The sequence below is a fragment of the Poecilia reticulata genome, linkage group LG8 (assembly GCF_000633615.1).
Source record: "Poecilia reticulata strain Guanapo linkage group LG8, Guppy_female_1.0+MT, whole genome shotgun sequence".
Classification (NCBI taxonomy): domain Eukaryota; kingdom Metazoa; phylum Chordata; class Actinopteri; order Cyprinodontiformes; family Poeciliidae; genus Poecilia; species Poecilia reticulata.
This window is the reverse complement of record NC_024338.1, coordinates 1,572,159-1,582,960: the sequence shown is the minus strand read 5'-3', so window position 1 is coordinate 1,582,960 and position 10,802 is coordinate 1,572,159. Positions and strand designations below refer to the sequence as shown.

The 10,802-nt window shown below is 40.3% G+C and overlaps 1 long non-coding RNA gene across 2 annotated transcripts; it reads left to right on the top strand.

Annotated features, from left to right (window-relative positions):
- Positions 1-767: 767 nt before the first annotated feature.
- Positions 768-4,055, top strand: LOC103468215 (uncharacterized). 2 transcript variants are annotated; one of them, XR_534181.2, is made up of 7 exons: positions 768-2,567; positions 2,675-2,755; positions 2,904-2,987; positions 3,095-3,204; positions 3,304-3,482; positions 3,623-3,777; positions 3,865-4,055. It is a non-coding gene; the product is annotated as an uncharacterized LOC103468215 (long non-coding RNA). The 2 variants fall into 2 exon arrangements; XR_534180.2 differs by having other exon boundaries at positions 770-2,567; positions 3,623-3,765.
- Positions 4,056-10,802: the final 6,747 nt, after the last annotated feature.

The window sequence follows — 10,802 nt, the reverse complement described above, 5'->3', positions numbered from 1 at the left end:
TGCTGCTGCACATCTGTGTTAGAATTATGGCAGCAAAACAGAAAAACGTAAATATCTTTGCACAGTTTTTTCCCCCAAACGAACCGACTGAGTTGAGTAAAGCTGTTGGATACAGGTAATGATAGCTAAAAGATGACTAGCTAGCTAATATCAACACAGCACGTTAAGCTTGTTAACAAGTAGCCTGTAGGCTACTGATGTTATCTATGTTCAGCTACGTATACTCATAGCCCCCCCAAAATAAGTCGGTGCCCCCCTGTTAAACTGGTCTGGAGCCGGGGCCGGTCCTGGTCCATAGTTCTCTAGATAAGAGCGCTGAACAAGCAGCCGTGTATTTTGCCACCTGGGCGGTGCGGAGCGGTGAAGAGACGCTGAGGGAACCGTATCTGATGGGGAAACAGTAACACCAGCATTGTGAGTAGTTTCTTCTTCTGTGGATTGTAGGAAGCAGCTATGTTTTGCGTCATACAATGCATGAGCTGGGGATTCTCTGGAAGAAAAGATCCGTTTTCTAGGTTTACACGACAACGGAAAACGGTACGTTTCAGAAACATCGCACTCTGGAACCCGTTTTCAATCTGTGCCGTTGTTAGAGAAAACATTCGGTGGTTTCTTGTAAATGCACACTACAAACGCAACAAAACTCTTCCGTTTTCCCCCGAAATCGTTGTCGTGTAAATGGGGCAAGATGACGAGTCTATTCTATTTTTTTAAAAAAACCTTTATTTACAATTTATGTACTAGTTAGGATATTATGAATATTTACTACAAATACATGTCAGATGTATCGGTCATAAGACTTTAATTCGGTATTTAAAAATAACTCAGTAAAATATAAAACCGGAGGGTTTTGTGGTGGTTGTTGTTAGCTTGATTTAAAAGCTTTTTTTAAAAATTATTTACCAACTATTTTTGAGTGCGATATCAATGATTTACACCAAATAAATGTAAGAAAAATTAAGATGTATTTTCTTTTCTGATTACATGCCAAACTGTTCTGTAAACGTTTTAATATTTTTGATTGAAATAATAAAAATAAGGACGGATCCCACAAAAACCCAAGAAGAAGGATAAGCTGACGTCATCGTATGCGACACTTACACTCCGGTGAGTAGAAACCTGCATCTGTCAAAATGTTTTTGTACTCTAAAACCAAAAATAACTCCAAAGTGTGATGTTATAAAGTTACTGATGGTAGTTTTAGGACTTAATGGCAGTAAAATTGTGAGGCGAATAGTTGAAGACACGTTTGTAACATTTTTTTTGCCGGAGGTGGAAGCTAGCTAAATTAGCCTCTCGGAGGCTAATTGTACCTGTACACTCGACCTGTGCTTAATACGTTTAATTAGCCATGACAGAGTTACATAATAGTGTTTATAGTTATGCTTGTTGTTGCCACTTTGTACAATTGGAGGGTTGCTAAAAACATCAGTGCCCCTAGGTTGTGATGATCTTTAAAGTTTAGTTTATAAACCCTGTCTGAATACATTCTGAATACATGAAGAGAAGTAAAGAGCTGAGAACCTGATCTTTGAACAGACAGAGACCATAGGCCAGGAGCAGCCTGGGATGCTTACTGAGGACTATCCAATGATGATACCAGAGAACCAGGAAGAGACTGTGATAGTGATGATCTGGTTCCTGTTTCTCCTCCTGTTGTCCCATCCTCTCAGTCTTTTCAGAAGAAGAAAAGACCCAGAAGTACCTCTCCAGCTGCCTCTCCCCCAGCTCTGTCATCTGTCTCCCCCCATAGATCAGCCACATCTGCATTCATGTCACCTGCTGACCATACCGTCTCCTTAAGTCAGGGTGGCCGATAAGAAGAGAAAGCATAAGTTTTGTTTTCTTTACATTCATGCATCCAATATGTCAACCTCTTTAGCACGATTCGTACCTTTGGAGATCCCAGTTAGAATTTGTGATTGTCTATCAGAGTGTTTGAGGATCAAACCAGGACAGGCAGTCACTGTGGTAATGCTCAATGGTATGAATAACAATTCTTTGAATGACTCAAAACCAAAATATAAAAAACTATATTATCAAAATTTAAATAACTATCTACTTTGGCTGTGTGAGTACTTTGACGTACATATCCCAGAAGGGCCTTCTGACTCCATTCTTGAGTGGTTATGTTCTTCAACATTTTAGTGTAATTGGTTAAACACACTTGAATCAAATGGCTGAGGTACCACCTCATTCATTCAGCATTCAGATCAAACGAAGTCCTGGTAACATCAAAATTAATTGAGTGAGATGTTTTGTGCCAGAGAAACACCTAAAACTTGAAAGACACCTACTCTTAATGCCTGGTATTTGGACACCTATGTCCTATTTTATGTTTTCTTTTTTAATCTCTCATTTTAAATCGGACAGGTAAGATCTCGGCAAACAGCTTCCTGAAAAGATTTTTGAGTGGGAAGCCATAAAATATGAGTTGGATAAAATATTAAGGAAGGATCCCTTCAAGTGTCAAGCTTGTACCTCAGATGTGCTTTGAGTTTCAGTGGATGGAACACTGTGGATAAAACACTTCCCATTTGGAAACACCATTTAAAGAATGCAGCAAGGTATTGTAAAATGTGTACAATATAACAATTCTTTGTATATGTTAGTGGTGTTTATTACCTTTGGACTACAACACCTCACGAAGTGTATTTTATTGCTTGTTTTTCAGATTGGAGTAACAGGCTATATTTCAGGACCTTTTCATAGCCAAGGAAAATTTGTGGACTGTATACACAAATCAACCAAAAATGTAAGAGTGCAGATTGTAAATGTATAATTTACATTATACATTTACAATCTGTATATGTATAATGTACATATACATTACATGCCTGACTGCTATTATTACAGTCAGGCATGTAATAACAGCATGCCTGACTGAATTGTATGCATTCTAGATTTTGTGGTGGGCAATGGTCAGCAGCCAGGGAGATCTCTCTCAGATCCAGAAGCAAACTGGATGAGGAGGCTTGGAGCTAGCGGTGTATAGACATGGAGCGCTGCTTAGTGCTCTTAGAGATAGCGTATGAGATATTTGCATAACCCTTGTTCTTTTAACAAAGAATCACTTTTTTCCCCATGGATGTAGCATGCAAGTACTGGCCATATCTTGAAAACTAACAAAAAGCTGTCCTGAGCTCCAACACCTGCATAAAATGAAGCAATTTCTCTCAATTTTCCATGGCAAAGCCCATGAATGTAAGTAAGGAATACTGACCAAGCATTGAATAACCTTGCTGGTACATACTGAATAAAGATTTTTGACACAGTTGATGTTGTTTGTGCATGTTTGTGCAGACACATATGGACACAAAGCTTGTGCCAAGGCTCATCGCAAGATCAGAAAGGAGAAAACATCTTAGCATTGGCTTTAGAAGATGTTGGTCACTTGAAGACTGATACAGACACAGAAGTTCTGTCTTTGGAAGAGATCCTGTCTGGTGACACAACATTGCCATGGCAGCAATCACACAGTGGTAAATAAACATACATTAATATGTTTTATACTGTCATCATACCTGACAGATAATGTGACTAGATACTCCAGGTGTTGATCTAAACTTACAAATTTAAACTTTTACTGAGTTGATTTGTCCTTTTCATAAATGCATTTCAGACTCTGTCAGACAAAAACAAGGGCAATCAATGACATCATGATAGTAAAGACACTGGAAGAGGAAAAGAGGACTCTGGTTGATGGACCATCATTGGAAATCTCTGTCATCCTATCAAAAGGAGTTTCCCGCCTGTTATCGGGAGGTAAATTTAAAAGTATGTTTTTAAGTGATGCATAATCATACCAAAAGTTAAAGCATCTAAATTTTTTATTTTTATTTTTATTTATGTTCAACTTTAAAGGTTTGTCCTGTGCCCTAACTGACGAAGGTCCAAGAGGTCTCCAGAGCATCATCCTCAGAGAGCTGCAGCACCAATGGATGAAGCTGCAGGCAACAGAGTATTATCTACAGCAGGGGAGCCCAAAGTGGGTCCTGGAGGGCCGACATCCTGCATGTTTTAGTTCTCTCCCTTGTTTAACACACCTGCATCAAAAGATGGCTCGTTAGAAGGCCTAAGAAGAACATTGACAAGCTGAAAAGGTTGTTACTACCACCAGGAGAGAACTAAAACATGCAGGATGCCGGGCCACTATGACCCACTTTGGACACCCGTGATCTACAGACTTTGTCAGGAGCAGAGAGTGTTATCTTTGATGAAGACTTCAGTAGTGACTGATAATAGTCTGTAATCATTTGTGAATGTACTGCTGACAAAGATCTACACTGGTGGGACAGTGTATACATATAGTTTGCTCATAAGTCACAAAGAGACACCTTACAATTTGTTCTTGTGCTTTCACGTTTCCAAATTGACAGTGTTTTATCTTGTTGATTCTTTTTTTAAATAGTAAATTTGTTTGTGCCTTTGTACTTTCTAAAAGGGCTTACTAGAGCTGTAATTACTTCCGCAGGCATGTCATTGAGTGTGTTTCTTTTTCACTTATGTTTCTGCGCATCTAGTGTATTTTCTAGGTAATAATAAGATAAATTGTAGTTAATTTAATAGTTTGTTACTATTTTTACTTCAAGTGGAATAATAACACTTGTGCTTATGTTGAGCAGTTTAAAAATGGCTACAACACTACATTAAGCAGTCCCAGGGATTCTGTAGTAACTAACATAGCCAAGACATTTTTTTGAATCTTCTACTTTTCTTTTCTTTTTTTATTAATATGTATGCTGTTTATTTTTCATCTAAATACATTCAGTTTATTTATAGATTTATTAAGTTATTAAGTACATTTTTGTTATGTACTTTGTTTTGTGTAGGATTTAGAGCAGGCAGCCTTTATCGCAGTTGTTTTCTGTTTGTTGTTCTTGTCATTGTTAGGTATGTTGTATAAAAAAGGTTTATTTTGTCTTTTTGAAAGTTGTGAGACATAGTCCCCCACCTTTGCCTTTTGTCATGTTGTCCTGCGGGAGAGGACTTGGAGCGGGAAGCCTTTAAGGTTGTTTTTTGTTTATACAAAAAACAACCTTCACTGAAAACACTTTGTGCTCTACAGCAAGTCAGAACAACTTATTATCTGTCTCCTGACTCAAGATAATCTTGATTAGCTCAAGGGGGTTAGAGATTAAGCTTTCCAAGAAAATAAGGCACTTCCTGTTCTGAGGGGGAGGGGCTTAGATGATGTTAACATATGACCATATAGGATCATTGGGCATCTGACCCAGATTACTGATGCCTACTTTGGTGCAACTTGGCCATGGTATGTGAAAGTCATAGCATTTCATTTGCTTTGGCAAGTATTCCAAATTCACTGTTTGGTTACGCCTTGGTTATGCTCAAAACTCACAATTTTGATAACTTTTAATGCCCCATCCCTTAACTGCATACTGACCAAAAAATAAAGTCAATAACTCAAAATCCTAAGAAGAAGTTTGTTACAGTTCGAGGTGTGTAAACCAGAAAAATGGCTAAAATTTACCATTTGTCCCAAAATAGCTGCCTCGCTGTACATTTTAGGTCTCACCTCCAGGGGACTTTTTGTCTTGGTTCGGGTGGATCTACATATGTTCTGAGCTTCAGAGCTCTACAGTATACGGTTTGTCCAAGCTCATGTTAGAGGGTGGTTTTGACCAGTGTGTCCATGCCCACTTGCTATCCCATTAAAATTGTTTAATTCCACGCTGGAGACAGTTTTGGGAAACGTTTGGTGAGTATGAATATGTTTACCCCCCCAAATTTGCATTTTCGGGCAGAAAAAAATAATGAAGAATTCCTTCAGATACAATAGGCATTAGCAGCACTTCGCTGCTCGGGTCTAACAAGCAATTAAGGCCCGAGCAGCCTAAATTGCTTGTTTACACTGCTCTGGCGGGGTGAAGTCCCGCCCATCAAAGATCTGATCCAGCTCCTGCAGTGACAGATCCAGGAGAGAGGAGGCCTCCTTGGCAGGTTGCGCTGGGTGGGCAGCTGGTCCCCTCGTCCCAAGACACCTGAACTTCACAGGAGGGTTGGCGAGTCTCTCTTTGTCATCAGAGCTGATGAGTGCACAGTTCAAAGCTGCCCTTGTTCTCACCTTTGTCTGCTGGTTGAGATTGAAGATGACATCTTCCTCTTTGTTTCTTAGGAGATGCTGCAATTGGATCATCCAACAGAAGAAGATGTTTGCTGCTCATCGAGCTGCACCACCATTCTTGGAATCCTCTCCCAATGTCAACCAGCCCGTTGGGATCCAGTTGGTCATGGTAATGGTGGTTCTCTCAGCTGCTGCACTGTAGCAATTGTGGCCTTGAGCTAGTTTTGAGTTAGGGGGCTAGCAGCCAGATGGCGGGGTTTAGGTGTTGCAGGGAGGTCAGGCCAAGTCAGTGTGCGGCTATTCCTCAGTCCAACGTCCCTTCCTGACAACAGTCCAACATCACCAGGTGGGGACGCTGGACTCTTTTCATCATCAAAGAAGAGGTTAGGCCTCCTTGGCAGGCTGTGGTGGGCGGGCAGCTGGGGTTGCCGCCGGCCCCCTTGTCCCAAGAAACCTGACCTTAACAGGAACATGTGAACACATGTAAACATGTTAATATGTGAAGAATCACATGTGAAAACATGTGAAAAGTCACATGTGGAAAACATGTTCACATGTTCCTGTGAAGATGTTTCTATGAAGGTCAGGTTTCTTGGGATGAGGGGGCCAGCTGCAACCCCAGCTGCCCACCCACCAAGGTGTATTTGTCTTCACATTCAGTGAAAATTAATGTTATAAACATTCATCTGAACATTCATCTTGATTGATGAATGTTTAACATTCATCAGTTATAAAAAATATAACTGACAAATGTTTAATAACTCCTGGATTTAAATTGCAATGTGGTACTCAAAGGCTGTCTTCAGAAAAGTGTGGAGGAAAAAATGTGGGTCTCTACAAAATACTTGAACAGGTTTTTATAATACATCAAGCATATTGTTATACATTTCCATTAAACTTTTTTTTTCAAAATCTGCCCTGAATTGGTGCTTCTGTCCTGAACTGAAATGCTCCCAGGTGAATCCTGAGTTTCTTCAACATAGGCAAATATGTGAGGTCATTCTTTATGGTGCATCTGCTCTACCACTGAGCCATGTGTCTGCCCAAATAAACTCATTGTATCCGAAAAATGCATCAGACAACTACAATGTATCTCTTAAATGAGACTTGTTGTTTGTACACAAGCTTCATCTTCTTAAAAAAGGGTTTATCAGCTCTAGAGGCCTTTATTTGATAGTTAGTTGACAGGAAGGTGGGCAATGAGAGAGGGGGAAGACATGCAGCAAAGGTCGCCAGGCCGGGAATCAAACCAGCCACGGCAAGGACTGAGGCCTTCATATGTTGACTGTGCTTAACCCCTGCGCCACCACAGCACATAAGCTTCATTGTTAAATGGTAATTTTCTGTCTGCTGACCATGTTGTGTTCCTGGGGTTGAAGTTCTAGAGTCAGTGGAGTCAGCCATAAACTGTCAGTGGAAGTAAACATTTCCCTAGTCTACATCAGTGTTGTGTTCAAGACCACCTAACCCGAGACCAAGACAAGATCAAGACCAGAGTGTATCGAGACCGAGACAAGACCAAGACTTTTAGGGTCCGAGACCACGTCAAGACCGAGGGAAGTCGAGTCCGAGTCAAGACCAAGACCAGCGGCCCGCGCTAACTGATCTGAAAGATCCATATTCCCATAACAACACCTAGATATTAAATTCTTAATAAATCTAACCAATATTAAAAGCAGAACAACCTTTGTTCTGCTTTGCTTCTATCTCTGTGCTACAATCCGTGGCGGTCTCGTGCCATCCCTAAAAATATAATGCCCTGGGCGCCCATATTGCTCATGTCAGAAACCACCACTGTCTGCACCATTAAATATAGCAATTGAGGCAATGCCATGACGGTAAGTAACGCCCAACTATGAACACTGACCAAGGAGCTACAAGCAAGAAGTAACCAACCACAAGGAGCTCACTGTGACTGTTCTCTCCCTCTCTCCTGCTATATGAAGCCAGGCAGTCTGACACCATGGCAGACATTACAGCTGCCACTTTGAACGAAAACAATCAAAGAGCAATCTGCATGCTCTTTTGTTCTTGTGTTTTATTTGTTAATTTAAAAAATATGAATGTACATAATTAAATAAAATAACGATAGCTATTGCAGTGTACGCAGAGCATTACAAGAACAAAGAACAGTATTCTGTCAGGTCAGCATACCCTGTCAGATCGTCATACGCTTAGCACAAACTCACGGCTATATCTGTCCGACTTCATTACCATATGATTTTATTTAATCAGCAACATAGAATCATGATGTAGATCATCATACACTTTGGTATTAACAGTTGTATGGCATCCTGACTTAGCGGTTAAGTAGGTTAATGAGTTTTACACGGTGTGTGTTGAAGTTGACTGCAGCTGCAGCCAGACCTTGCTTTAAATCAGAGGTTCCCAAACTGTGGGGCACGCCCCCTAGAGGGGGTGCATGCCATGCAGGGGGGGGGGAAGGGAAGCCGTCTGGATGAAAAAAAAAACAGGAACGCTGTATGTACTGGGTTTTTACTTTAGCATGGCCAACTCTCTGTTATTCCTCTGTCAATTTGATACAATAGGGGCTTCTGCACTTCCCATATCTGTGTCCTCTGTGACTTTTCTCAGCAGTTAAAACTGTTTAATCCGTTGTTAACATATCGTAACCTTTTTTTCCAAGCCGCATTTAAACGCAACATGAGCGCTACGTCGCTCGCGCTGGGTTTACACCTGTGGGGCAATGAAAGAGACCTGCTGCTGTGCAGAGCTATGCAGGTGTTAGAATCATGGCAGCAAACCAGCAAAATGCAAAGAACTTTTCACAGTTCTGAGATGAGTAAAGCTGTTGGATGCAGGTAAAGTTAGCTAAAAGATGACTAGCTAATATCAATACAGCACCTTAAACTTAACAAGCAGCTTGTAGGCTACTGGTGTTGTTGTCTATGTTCAGCTATGATTCATTTTGCCCCCCAAAAAGTTGATTCCCCCCCTTGTTCGTCTGGAGCCGGGGCTCAGTAGAACAGGGAGTCTCTAAGAATCCCTCCCTCCCCCACATACGTTGTTCAACCAGACAGCTATTTGTAAGCCATAGAAATAGTTTGGAAACCACAGGAGAAAAAGTTTGGGAACCACTGCTTTAAATACACTTTGAAACCACGACAACGCATGTATATCTATATAGCTATCATTGAAAACAATTTAATGACTTATTTTTGTCATAACTTGTTGCGTATGGTGAACTGACAACTCCTCTGACTGTCAGACTTCTTAATGCGCATGCAGGCATGGTACCCACTGCATGTATGCTATTCTGACAGCGTATGGTAATCTGATAGAACGGCTCTCAGTGACACTCTAGTCTTATCTTCTAAGTAAAGAGCCGTTCAGAAAAACGGACTGTTCCTGAATGTCATGTCACTATATTGCAGACTTTTGGTCACAGCGTTGTCCCATATATGCGACAAGTCAGTCAACACCTCCGCACAATAATTCAGCGCAGTGAGTGACTTTTTTTCATCACAAATGCTTAGGTGTCTCTGTACAGCTAGCTTTGCTAGCATCACGTCAATGGAGATTACCTTTCTTTGAACTTCTTTTCTAAGTGACGAAAAAAGTTAGACTTAGTCCCCACCGTCTGTGAAAGCGAAGCGCTGCTGAGTTAGTTGTGGCCATCGGATTTCTTATGATTTATGCAGCGCTATTCTATTACTGACATTAAACAGACACCTTCTGCCGCTGAGAGGAAACCACTGCGCATGTCTCAGAGCGCCATGTGCGAGTGAAAGGTGGGGAGGAGGAGTAACAGAAACACGTTATTGCTTGGATTTTAATCGGTGCGTTTTGCATACACTGAAAACAAAGATGATAACAAATAAACTGGACAGAATGCTGTATGTTTAGTGATATTTTCACAATTGCGGTCTTGACTGGTCTTGAAATAAAATGCCGAGTCCTCAGCGCCCGAGACAAGACCGAGACCAAATGCGGTCGAGTCCGAGACAAGACCGAGACCATCAAAAATGGTCTCGAGACCAAGACCAATTTCGAGACATTTGTAGTAATGTAGACTACAACACTGGTCTACATTACTTGTTATGTATAGCTTGCTCTGAGTTTTTTGCTGAAAATATTTGATTTGTATAAGTGTTTCATCTGCCCGAGTTTTTTATTTTGTAATTGTTTATAGGGTTTATTGATTTTACCTATGCCTTTAAATTACTAGACTTTTCACCAATTTTTATATTTTGCTGCAACAAAATACATCATGTTTAAATATTAATTCAGATGCCAAGATTAAAGTATTTGAATAGTCTTCATAGCAAATATTTTTTTCACTCTTACTTCAGTAAAATCTTAGATACCTTAGGATAGGGACTCCAATAAGTCTACAATATATTTCGGTGTGGATTGCCCTTAAAGTCAAAATCAAAATCTTAAATTTTATTCAAAAATGAAGATGGAGGTATTACACAAGACAGAGTAGCTGTGTCTGAAAACTGGCTATTGTCGAGGAATCTGGTATGAGCATGTGAGATCTGTCCAGGTATACGCAGAAAAATGGAATAAAGGCCTGAGAAATAACAGTATACCCTAGACAATGATTAACTGATGATTATGAGCGATAGGTGATTATAAAGTGATAATACATGCCAATGAAGTAATGTCTGTAATGAATTATCAAAACATGTATTCTGTACTTTTAATCGAGTGAATGTTATAGTAATGTATAATCTGTACTTTTAATCAGTTG